This window comes from Nicotiana tabacum, chromosome 14 (genome assembly GCF_000715075.1).
Source record: "Nicotiana tabacum cultivar K326 chromosome 14, ASM71507v2, whole genome shotgun sequence".
NCBI classification, from domain to species: Eukaryota; Viridiplantae; Streptophyta; class Magnoliopsida; order Solanales; family Solanaceae; genus Nicotiana; species Nicotiana tabacum.
The window spans coordinates 82,776,406-82,790,181 of NC_134093.1; positions in this window are offsets into that span (position 1 = coordinate 82,776,406).

A 13,776-nucleotide genomic window follows, 5' to 3' on the forward strand; every position below is an offset into this window, starting at 1 on the left:
TGGTTCTGAGGTTGCATAATGGACCGCAGAAATGCACTCTTCCGCCAAAAATTTTCATTTACTTTTTAGTGTATTGTTCAACCCAAAAAGTCTGAGCCTCAAACACGTAAGCATGGTCCATGGTGTTACATGAATAGCAGTGCGAACTTCAAAAATATTTCGCTCGTTGCCATACTGCAAAATGAATGCCATTGTGCTCGCTTCCTGTATTTCTTGAATCTTTTCATTGGTATTGGCATAAATTCAACACCCCTTTCCATCAATGACAATGCACCTCTAGATCTTTCTACAAACCTCTCTGCTTTATGCTTGAATGATATTCGTACCATGGAAGTCAATCCACGTGCAAACTCCAATAACCCGTTGAAAGACGCTGACGCATTTATAGTCAGAATTCCCCATATTCTGCCATAATCCGCATGCAAAGTCCACTTGTCAAGGTCATGTCGCATCAACCAACTATAGGCTCTTTGGTCCTCCTGCCTAATCAATTCCATTTGCCTCCTGAATTTACACTCTTGGTGATCTGTTGTAGCCATCCACATTAAATCATGCAAGTCCTTGTTCGGATAAGCCCTCTGGAAGTTGGCCTTCAGATGCCTTACACAGTAACGATATAGGCATACGGTTCCTGCCATGCACTCAAATTCTGTACAGATTTTAAAATACCGCCATGCCGATCAGATATTAGACAAATACCTGAACGCTGTATGACAACATGCCCCTTCAAGTGGTTCAAAAATAATGTCCACGTCTCTTGTCTTTCATTGGTACAAATAGAAAATGCTAGGGGAAATATACTTCCATTAGCATCTACTGCAACGACGATCAACAACTTAGATTCATACTTTCCATAGACATTAATGTCGTCTATGGATATTACCTGCCAACAATGCACAAAACCATCAATGGCTGGTTTAAATGCTTGAATATGTGTTCTGGTATTCCCAGAATCTGCTCAAGCTTCCATTCAACAACAGTTCTGGAGTTAAAGTGTTGCAATGCAATGCGTCCATGTACCTGGGTAGAGAGGCAAATGACTTATCCCAGTTACCATAAACAATTTCAAACTCACGTTTGGGGACCGAGAAATACTTTTCTTTTGGTAATGGTACATCCATATACTTGGTGGATAGATGTTATACACTCTTTGATCTTGTACCTTATGGACGCTTCAGTGTGTGGAATCAAGACAAGAGAAATCAAGTCAACATTCAAGTTAAAATGATTCTCACTGAATGAGTCCATTTCACAATTGTGGGTGCCAACGTATTTACCCACAACTCACATATTTGTTTTCAGCTTCCTCGCACGCAGCATCCAATTACAACCTTGAAACCATCTACGACATATAACCTTGTATACTTACGGAGATGACTTATTAACCACGATCTCATGACACTCTTTTATGTTATACGTTCACACCGCCCTGCTTAGGTGCGCTTTATCAGCAAAAAGCATGCCCTTTGACAACACCGTTCCTGTAGATTCATCCCACATTGCTGTCCGAATTTTGTCAAGATCCCCTGTGAGGTCATCCACATCCGTCATACTTAGAAAATGATCAAGGTAGGGAATCTCCCTTGAATAAAATGGCACATGGAAATCGTACACTTTTGGTCTAACTGGAGGTGGAGCATCATATCAAATTCAGCATTCTCGTCCTCATCATCATCACCCTCATTAGGGAAGGGTGTGTCATCTCCAGACTTATTAACATTGTTGTCATAATCACTATTCTCCTCCTGACTCTACGCATCTACCAAATCCCGATTAAATATGCCATCTTCGGGTAATTGAGTAAGGACATGACCTTTAAGTTGCTCGTTTTCGTTGCACAACCAATAAAATAATGAGTTTCTCAAATTCATCCAAACTTTACATATAAACTTTATCACTTCACTTATAAATCATAATGTGTTGATATCCCATGATGCACATTATCCTGTTGATGATGACTCACGGATGAACCACTATGATCCAACATACCACAACTAGGCATATTTCAACTGGCCGTTGGTTCATAACTTGTAAAATTCGTATCTGGCCGGTACCCCTTGTGGAATATATGAGTGTTAATACAAATTTAATACATAAAAATAATCATCGTAACACAAGACAATTGAAGTTTACCACTCGACTTGTGGATTATGTAAACAAAGGGAGAAATTATTTCCTCGCTCCTCATTCACCCGTGGAGATAAGTTTAGATCAGGCCAAACTCTTTCACCCGGAACCTCTTCAGCTAAAATTACTCCAAAATAACCACCCGATAATTGAGGGATATCTCTACTTTGCGGAACCTCATTATTGCGAACGTCTTCAGCCTTGACATACATTTCCAATATTTTTATCATAAGAAGTTCTCGGTGTTCATCCGGAGTCCTCAAAAAATATTTCAGAGTTTCATCGTCTTCGATGTTAAACTCAGCATAATAAGAAACTCCTTGCGGAGTAACAGAATACAGATATCTTCCGGTTACTTTAATATTCACCGAACGTTTGCTCACAGTCATTGTTTTACATAACAACGATACCAATGTATCGTACTCCATTGTAAGTGGCAACTTAACATGACACTATGGAGAACAACTACAGCGTACTGAGTTATTCTTCGCCACAACCTCATCCCCTAAATATAATGAAACCCTAATTTTTTGCTCTTCGGACATTATGATAAAATGCAAAATAACTTAACAAACAAATATTTTGAAAGACTTGAATGATCCTGAATGGATTTTTACAAAATCTTGAAACTCCTTAAATAAGGAAAAAAATCAGTACGGGAGGTACAATTATTTGATGTATAGCACCTTAAATATGCGCGCTATACCCCTATGAATTATTAATATGTCAGTTTTGAGCAGATAAGTTATTGGTGGGAACAACTTTTATATATAACGTGGTTATTCACCGCGCTATACCTTAACGGACAAACGTGACGTTAAGGTATAGCGCAATGAATAACCGCACTATATATAAAATAGTGCCCAGTTTTTTTGTTTTTTTACCTATTATGGTCACTTGAGTCCAAAAAAGCCACAATTAGGTTTCGGACACAAGAAAGTAATGGCTATTACAACTTTCGCAGCCGCTCGTTCTTGAGGCACCGTGCCACTACTAAAAACACTGTTTTTTCTAGGGGAGAAACTGATGGAAGCCCGTCTACAGTAAATGCTGGTACTGTTTTTCTAACCTTGATCTTGCAGATGACAATCTTTCAAAGGTTTGAAATTGGTTGCCTCGTGAAATTATTCCAGCCAGAAATATGTAGTTAGCAAGTTTTCCAGGGACATATATTCCCACCTAACTTGTTGGTATATTGAATGACCAGTCATCTCATTTACAAAATTTTTATTTGAAAAATTAATGAAGGTGACGACAACAAGGATCTCATCTTTAGTTTTCACTTGAATTGGTTACGAGTTGCTTTCTGGAATTGTTGCAACTTTGAATAATACTCTAGTCTAGATGAAAGCATCTCTCACAATTAAGATCGGTAACATTTTTTCCATGTATCTTATGATTTATTCGTTAACGTTTCATTTAATCACATTTCGAGCTCCTTCTTTGTTGTGACTGGAAATTCTAGAGTAACATGAGAAATTTACTTTTTGAATATGTTTGATATTAAAAGCAAACGGGATCTAAATCGAAGAAGAGTTGTATTTATTAGTTCAACCGGTAGTTGTGTTCTCTCATTTGCAAACACTGCATATAAACTTCTTTTTGATTCAAAATTAGTAGTACTAAATTGAAAAAAGGATTATAACGACCTTCAAAAAATTATTATATTAGCCTCACTTTCCAAATGAAAAAGAAAAAGATTTTAACTTTCTCGCACTAAGCGTGCATGATCACGCCCAACTATGCCTTATAAAAAGGACTAAGCGGTCGTTACAAATATAATCCGGTTTACAAGTCCGGAGTCGAATCCCATAGAGAACTAAGGCTTAGCTACAATTGTTCAATATTGCTAAGAAACACAAGTCCAAATAATTTCCTAGTTAAAAAGATTTGATTTTTATTGCTACTAATTAACTAACAAATATTATAAAGCAATTTCATCAGAGGTTCAGCAAGCACAAACATTCTCAGACCTAAGACCTATAAGTCTTAGCAATTTCATCAATAAGGTGATTTCAAGAGTGGTACATGACAAACCGGAGAAGATTCTACCATCACTAATATCTCCCAACCAATCTGGCTTTGTGAAAGGAAGGAGCATATTTGAAAATATTTTACTCACTCACGAGATAGTCACTGATATCATACTGAGAGGCAAGCCAGCTAATGTGGTTATCAAGCTTGCTATGGCAAAAGAATATGACAGGGTGTCTTGGAATTACTTGATCCATGTGTTGAGGAAAATAGGATTTATTGAACACTTCCTCAAACTGATATGGAACTTAATTGCTAACAACTGGTACTCAGTCTTAATCAATGGTCAAGCTTCAGGATTCTTTAAGTCCAGCAAAGGAGTCAAGCAAGGAGACCCTTTGTTCCCATCAGTGTTTATATTATCAGCAGAGGTCTTATCAAGCTCACTGAACAAAATTGTTTAAAGATAAGAAGTTTATAGAATGTGGAATGCCTAAGTGGACAGATCCTTTGAATCACCTAGCATATGCTGATGATACAATGATATTCTCATCCTCTGATCCATACTCCTTAATGAAAGTTGTTGAGGTACTAAAGCAGTATGAACACGTATCCGGTCAGTCGATAAACAAATCCAAGAGCTCTTATTACACACATGACAAAGTGGCAAGGAATCTAGCTCATTCAGTTGGTTGTGTTACAAGTTTTAAAAAGGGAAACTACTTTCTTTTGGAGGAAATACAACTCTTATATCAAATGTGCTACAAAGCCTAACTACTCACATTCTTTCAGTTATGGATCCTCCTAAAAATTTCCTGGTGCACTTGCATAAGACTTTTGCCAGATTCTTTTGGAGCACAAAGGAAGAAGGAAGAAGCAGACATTGGAGCAAGTGGTTGAACACGTGTCTACCTAAGGAGGATGGAGGAATAGGGTTAAAGTCACTATTTGATGTATCCAAAGCACTATTTGCAAAACTATGATGGAGATTCAGAACCAACAAATCATTATGGTCTAATTTCATGTGGAACAAATATTACAAAAAAGAAATGCCTGCTGTGGTACAGTTCAGAAAAGGATCCCATGTGTGGAGAAAAATGTTAGAAGCAAGAGAAGAGATTGAACATGAAATTCTCTTGGAACTAAATAGTGGTAACACAAGTGTTTGGCATGAGAACTGGATAGGCATTGGACCTCTATATCATGTACTCCCTCAAAACTTCAACATAAATGAAGAAATACAAGATGTAGCAGAATTAAGGAATGGTAATACCTGGGATCATCTAGCACTGGATCAAAACTTTCCAGAAGATATCTCAGACCACATCAGGCACAATGTGCCATTTGATCAGACTAGCGAAAAATGGGACACTCCTCAATGGATGCAAACAACATCTGGCAAGTTCTCTGTTAACAGTGCATGGAGGATTATGAGACATAGAGTAGCAAATAACACAGAATTTTGCAACTTGTGGACAAAAGGTTTACCTTTCAAAATATCTTTCTTTCTGTGGAGACTATGAAAAATGAAGATCCCCACTGATGATTTATGGAGAAGAAATGGATACATTATAGTCTCTAAATGCTGGTGTTACTCATCTCCAAATGAAGACTCCTACCAACACCTCTTCCTGAAGAGTGAAACAGCAGACAGAGTGTGGAAAACCTTCTTATAACCAGTTGGAATTATAATAAACATGGTACAAGTGCACCAAGTCATCAGAGCATGGTGGAATGAACCATGCTGCCTAAAGTTAAAGCCACTCTTCCAAGCAACTCCTGCCATTATAACTTGGGAACTTTGGAAAAGGAGAAACAAGATGAAACATGGGGGAGCTATCTCAGAAAAGAGTGTAATACATGAAGTAAACAAGACATTGTACTTCCTGGCAAGAGTTAGATATCCTTGGCTGACAAACATTTCAGTATTATGGACAGATATGATCAAATATTTTGAGAGCTACAAGCCTTATGTAATTAGTAGAAGAATTATCTGGCAGTTGCCCAATGTAGGCTGGTTCAAATGCAACTCTGATGGAGCATCTAAAGGAAACCCAGGCCCTAGTTCATATGGCTACTGCATAAGAGATAGTGCTGGAGATTTGCTATATGCTAAAACTATAGACATAGGTCATTCAACCAACATAGTTGCTGAAGCAAAATGAATTTTACATGGCTTGTTATACTGTGTGAATAAACAGCTTCATCCTCTAATCATGGAAATTGACTCTCTACTAATGAAAAAGGTCATTGAAGAAGAATGGGACTGCCCATGGACAATAAGATATCAAGAACAACTACAATGTCAAGTTTCAACATGTGTTCAGAGAAGGAAATGTTGTTGCTGACCTATTAGCTAACTTGGTTTTTTCTTCTGCAAGTAACTCCATTTTTCACTCGTTCGAAAGCCTGCCTCTAGTAGCAAAGACACTCATCAACATGGACAAATCACAAATCCCTAAAATTAGGGTAAAGGTAGCAAAAAGGGTCTACCACACCGATTAAGATAATCAGTGCCACATTACAGGGATATATATTGGTTGTTATAAATACACAAGGCAACAAGTCTGTTATTAACAAAGAAACATAACCAGTGTGGGAATGACTTGAAGATATCCACCAAGAGATCAACAAAAGATCACTAACAACAGATAATCTCCATCACTCACCAACCAATAAGTTTCACAGATCCCAACACACACAGGAATCTGGGAGCACTATATTAATCCTTAATGTGTATGCTTCAGTGTGTAGGCATCAGAGAGTGCCAATAGGCAATTATACTAAGGGGTGCTAACAGTACAAACACTCACTACAACATCATCACACAGCAAGGAGCCAGACATAGGCATGAAATGGAGCTAATTACCAAAACACACATCATATTGGAGAATTCTCCCTCTTATTTGGCTGTTATATGTTGCAGGAGCTGGAAATGAGTCAATACTGGAGAAATTTCTGAACACTCACCAAAATCACAGCAGTATAGATCAGTACTACTGCTACAACATATAACATGACAACTAATTAAAATAGCACATCATCAACACATATAGCAATACCTCAGGACCTGTAAACTGGAAGCAGTTCTGCAATTCTGCTAAGTCTCAAGCAGCCAGAATCAATCAGCAATATGCTACCCTGAATCAGATATTAGAAGAAGTTACATCAGTGGAGAAAGTGTAAAGCCAAGCCTCTTCAGTGCTCCCAAAAGACACATACCTGGGAGCACACAACCCCATTCTTAATTTTGGTTGCTTCCTTGTACAAGTACCAAACAGAGAACAACATAGAATAGTGTGGCCACTCGAGCAGATAAGCACATCAATACTTGTCTACAATTCAAATTCAGTAAGAAGCAGATTCTGTAGCAATATTTCAGCACTGCCTCTGCAACATATAACATCAACAGAGCTAGAAGATATCATCACACTTTCTGTATAACTATCAACTACTAACAACAAGGCAGCTCTCAATACACAATAGTGCGCAACAACATGGATACTGGACTTCTGGAACTAGAGCAATGGTTCAACTGTATCTACACAAAAACTGTAAACTGCTACTAAACAAGGCAGCTCTCAGTATACAAAAGATCGAAATGACAACTGGAGTACATCACCTCTCACCAAATGCTACAAAACTGATGCTTCATGTTGGTATTAATATAGTATAGTGTTTTATCCTTGTCCAATGGTATTAGTGTGCATGCATGCTCAGTCTGGAGATGTGAGAACACTATATTGACCTTATATCACAAAGCATGCAGTACTGTATTCGGTATGCATCAAAGGGGAAAAACGTACTGCCATTACTCTTTACAACATGGAGTTACCAACAGGGAAGACCTATAACTACAAAAGAGGAAAAAACAGACTCACAGCTTCTGTACAACAACTGCCAGCTGCTTATGTTCAACAAGAGGAATGATCTGCTGCAACATAAGTATAAGGCTGCACATATGGTCAGCCTTGTGGTTTTACATGGCATGCTACAAACTGTTGTTTGAATATTTCTATAATATAGTGCTTTATCATTGTCCAGTGGTATTAGTATGCGCGCATGCTCAATCTGGAGATGAGAGAACACTACATTGTCCTAATAGTTCAAGCTCGCAATACTATGACTTTGCTGCATTCATCAACTGCATGCACAGTCCTCACTGGAAAACCATTTGAAGATACAGTGAAGCAACAATGCTGCTGAAGTAATGCAGGCCCAAACTTGAGATGTCCAAGCTGATCTGCCTCACAACTAATGGATTATACATACCTATTCATTTGGATTGCAACAAAAGGCACCGGGTGAGAGTTTTAGAGGTTCTAAAAGGAATTGTTTGCAACTGGAATGTGAATTCATTGTCATCGGTAACAATTGGATGTTTTAAATTAACATTTGTGTACTTTTCAATTTTCATTATGCTTCTGCTACATGATAGCAATAGCCATTGGATCTCTATGTCGTATTGTTTATTTGTTGAACAATTTGTTATTTTTACCCAATTTGGAATTTGTTATATATAACAGCTACTAGGTGATAACCTAGTAGAATATTTGCCAAAAAAAAATTATAAAGCAGTAAAATTATCAACTAACAAGGATGAAATTGGAGACAAGCCTAAGGAGGTCTAGAGTTATATTTTTCCAATTGTCAGAATCCTTCCCGCTACGTCTTATATAATTTCGCCTAAGTATTCTCTACCAATCGTGAGTACTTTGGTTGTCATAGCTCTTTCTCGAGTAACTACTACAATTTACTAGACGTATTCTCTCGAACTATGCTAGCTGACACTAATTTACCGCTCACTACGATCGCACCAAGGCTTGTTATCACTAATCCCACCTTTAACCCCTCTGTATTGATCTCACATACGTTAGGAGTGACATTGTTCAACAACTAGCTAAATGCATACTTTTTCTCGAGCAATATACAAACTAAATAGGCACAATTAATTGATGGCCATTCTATCAACAACAATAAACATGTAGTTGAACAAGTAGAGGAATCCAACGGCTCAATTATCTAAAAACATAAGACGAATTTATCCTACAAAAGGGTCTATCAAAACTCTAGATAACAAATTAGCTATTCATAATAGTATGCATAACTACAATACTAGAATTCATAACCGATAAAGGAAATAGAAGAAGAAAGAGGGAAAAACTTGAAGTCGAATCCCTTTCCTTGCTCCTATGGTGTTCTTGCCTCCCAAAGTGTTCTTGCCTCAAGAGTGGCGGATCCCTTTGCCTCTCTAATCGTCTCTACTCTAAAAACTAGGTTTAGAACCCCTTTTATACATGTTGGGGGCGTGTAGGGTGAAACCCGTCCTTAGCGGTCTCGCTTTTCGCATGGCACCAACCCGGGCACCAAACTCATATTCCCTCCAAATATTTCTATTTTTACTTCACTTTGCATGCAAGTTCGCCAAATCACTTCAAATTGACGCCTACACATATAAACACCATTATTAAGCTCGAGTCACAAATATTTACACCAAAGTTAACAAGATTGAGGTATAATGCAAGGCAAATTACATGCAAAAACATGAATTTTTAGCCTAACATCACCACCCCACACTTAAGCTCTTGCTCTTCCTCAAGCAACCTAAAATCTTGCTAACCAAACAATGCACGCAAGACGTCATACAATAGAGGAACCTTTGGAAATTCAACACACTATGCTCATGACCATGGTTGATATCAACAATTAAGCCCTTGCATACACATTCATACCTTTCCCAACTTTCACGTTCTAGAATATTAGTGACCAATTAAAAACACTCAAACTACCTACCCATAACCACCCAACCTCAAAGACCGACTCATCGCCAATAAGCACTCTTAACTCGTGCACTCACCCAACAAGAGATGTTTAATAACGTCACATATCTGTCATGGAATCATGTGCCTCACCAAAGAATAAGAGTATATTTCGTCCACACATTCAAATATGCATTCAAATATAATTTAAGGACATCACATATATGAACAAAGAACCACTCACTCTCACAAAGAATTTCATGTGCACTCTGTGGTTGTACCATAGGCTTGCGCGTAGTGTATATCTCCACTAATCTAAGCTCGCACAGTCTAATATCAATTATGTCTTTACTGGTTGTAATGTAGGATAAGGGACGGGTAGGATATATTTTGGGTATAGCGACTAACCCTCCTAATCACTTTAATACACTATACTTAACTTTCAAATACACACTCTTTATGACTAATTCAAGCAATGCCACAAAACCATATACAACTTGGCCCTCCTTATTTAAGCACATCTATATACTCACTAGCCCGAATCACGATGAATAGGAGGTGCATTTTCTATATACTTATTTTTCTCCTTTTTTGTATTTTCCTTGCTTTTTTTTCTTTTTTTTCAACACTCTCCATAAATTTAGGCTGCCCGGCTAATGATTTTCCAAAACATACAAGCACCTTTTTGGCTTTTCTATGATTCCACTCAAAAGCTACCCCAACTCTCATCTTACTTTTCTTGCGACTTAAGTAATTTCAGAGGTAAAGGTTCGAAACGATCTAATTAAGAACAAAACGGGAATCGACTTGTAATGTGAGTGCTAAAAAAAAAGCTTATAGGCTCAAATGAGATATCTAAGGATAATTTTATTTATGGTGGCATAATAGCTCAATGGACAATCAAAGAAACGCCTACATCATCTCCTAGACTCACAAAACTTACTTATTTCGCTTCGACTAACACACGGGGCACGTTCTAGACAAACACATGATAGCACAGAAATGTGATCGAAACCTCACATCACACAATGCACATGACCCCAGTCGGGACGGTTTCATTCCAACTCTCAAGTTTAAGCAAGTAATCATAAAGTCAAGAAGTATTAAGCAATAAAGTACTACATGAACAATGATTCAAATAACTGAGAGAAAGTGTCACAGACATGCTATTTAATCTTTCACGGTATCAATTTTTATTAAAACATGTTAGGAAGGTAATTTGCATGCTAAGGCCTAACTATGCTAGCATCAAACAGATCAAAAGGCACATAATAGCACTCAAATTTTCTTTCCTCAATTTCTTAAAAATAAAAATTACCTAGTTCAAGTTATATCCCCTGAAAAAGAACTGATGCCAAAAGAAAAACCAAGAGCGTTATTATTTACCTACGACTAAAAAAATTGAGTTTTTTCATTGGACCTTAATCCTTCAAGAAAATTATCCAAAAGATCCATCGTCAAGAAAGGTCCCTTTTTGTTTTTAAAGTTAAACGAACACAACTAACATAGTATAGAAAGTCACCCATACAATCTCCTCACCTCACATTTAAAATTGTGCATTGTCCCCAATGTACACCCATAAATACAAGAAGGTAAAAGAAATTTCTTAGTAGGCCAAAGGCCGAAGCATTAGCATCTCATGGGGTACTTAGACTTCTCCCATACTTGGTTCTTTGTGTGGGCACCCCACACTTAGTTCTAACCATCTCACTTGCTTTTGCTTTCTTTCGATGGTCTTAGTTCCTATACTCCTAGAGAAATAAAAAACAACACTACAAGAATAATACAATAATAAAAAATAAATAATAAAAACTAAAAATGACAGCACATACAATACAATGTATCGCACTGCACTCGGGCCTTTAAAGTAGAATGATCAGAGAATTCTTTGCCCCGAGTCACTACCCACACAATTATGATACACTACAATTTAATGAAACACCAAAAGAGAGAAAAAAATAATACAATACACGACAAGTGCACACAGATAGACTCACACATACAACCTTCGTGCACGACATTATTCTCTAATATCCCACACTCACACCTTAGTGCCAACAATAATGCTTGCCTACTCAGACTTCGCTGGCCATCAACTATTTTCTTTCAATAATTTCATCGAACACTTGGTGCACAACAATTTCATTCAAGCCTTTCAAACCATTGGACAAGTGCCATACCCTCCCAAATTAAACGAGGTGGTGGGACTTTGAGTTTCCCACCTCGTAGTCAATTAACAACGCCAAAACAACATATTATTCACTACACACTTGCCAACACTCTATGCTATGCGAAGTTGGGTGGGGAAATAAGTGTGAGAGATGAGAAAACAACTATAATACACAATCAAGAAGTAATTAAAACAAAAAGAGAAGAGAAGACAACAAGAAAATAACGAAAATAAGAGAAGAAAATAAACTCACCTGGTGCTTGAGAGATAGAAGAAGCAGGGAGCAGGGGCAAAAGGGATTCAGAAGAGAGAGAGAGGGGGGAACTAGGCGTGTAGGGGTTAGGGATTTGGGGTGAGATGGGTCGGGTTGGGGTAATGTTTTATTATTATTGGGTGGGGTGACGGGTTTGGGGTAAAATGGGTAGGGGACTTACATGTGCATTTTTATCCGCGCTTGGCACTGAAGAAGACAGCTGTGCATTTTTGTTTCTGCCTTTGCTGTTTTGATTGGCGCCCGATGCCTAGCTGGGCGCTGAACTACTTCTAATTTTTTTTTTTTAAAAAACTAAATGACAACTAGACGAAAACAAGAAAATTGGGCTGCCTCCCAACAAGCGCTTGATTTAACGTCACGGCACCACATGAATCACTTTTTGCCTCAACTTCGAACTTATGAATTAGAACCCAAGTTTTACTTCAAGATTATGATTATGCTCCTGGGGTGGTGGAATGAATCTAACTGGCCCAATAAAACAATATAGTATTCTGTACTTCTTGGCCTTTAGATGAGGTGTGAAATCCCGATTTTCTAGCAAGATGAATTCCAGAATGCAGTCACCTTATTCCTCATTCCTTGACTCCTCAAGTGGCTCAGATGACTATATTTTTATATCATCATCCAAACATAATGTAGAAAAATGCTTGGAGTGTGGACCAATGCGCTCAACTATATGAACATTGGGACTGTCTACATTCTCAACACCAATGACACTAGAGTCAACTAAATATGTATCCTCAATATCCTTGGTTGACTATAGTATCTCTTCTACAATATCGACATCCTCAAATACTAGTTTGGTTGATTGTTGTTGTTTTACTCTGACTTCCTCCATTAGAACCTCAATTTTGGTATCTAATTCATGTTCTTCTTGGCTACTATCCACAATATTGGCTTGTTGAGCATTAAATGTTTCAACTAGTTGACTCGCTTGTGCCTCCAAGTTGCGAATTATAGCATCTTGCCTTTGTATGTGAAATTGTTGCTCATTATTTTGTTCCACAAGACACCTTAGCATATCCTTGATCTCTTTCAAGTCCTCATCCTTGGGTTCTTTGTTCGTATTACCTTCACAAGAAAATGAAAAACCATCAAAGTAAGGGGTTGGGGGAAGATAAGAAATATAAGCACAACCATTAAAGTGATCATCTTAACCACCACACATATCACACACATTCCACACATAAGATTGAGTTGGTGCACACAACTCGCTCTCGGAAATATTTTGATAATTATGCCATTGGTGATTTCCTCCACAATATGCATAAGGAGGATCAAAAGTACAATTAAAACCATCAAAACTCTCATAATTCCAAGATTCCATGTTTCTAAAATCAATAAGTAAAACAAAAATAATTAAAAAAATCAAATACGAGAAAACAAAAATAAAAGTTCAAACTTGCAACCTAGCAATATGTACACCTACAGCTATACCGTTAGTTCTCCGGCAACGACGCCAAAATTTAATC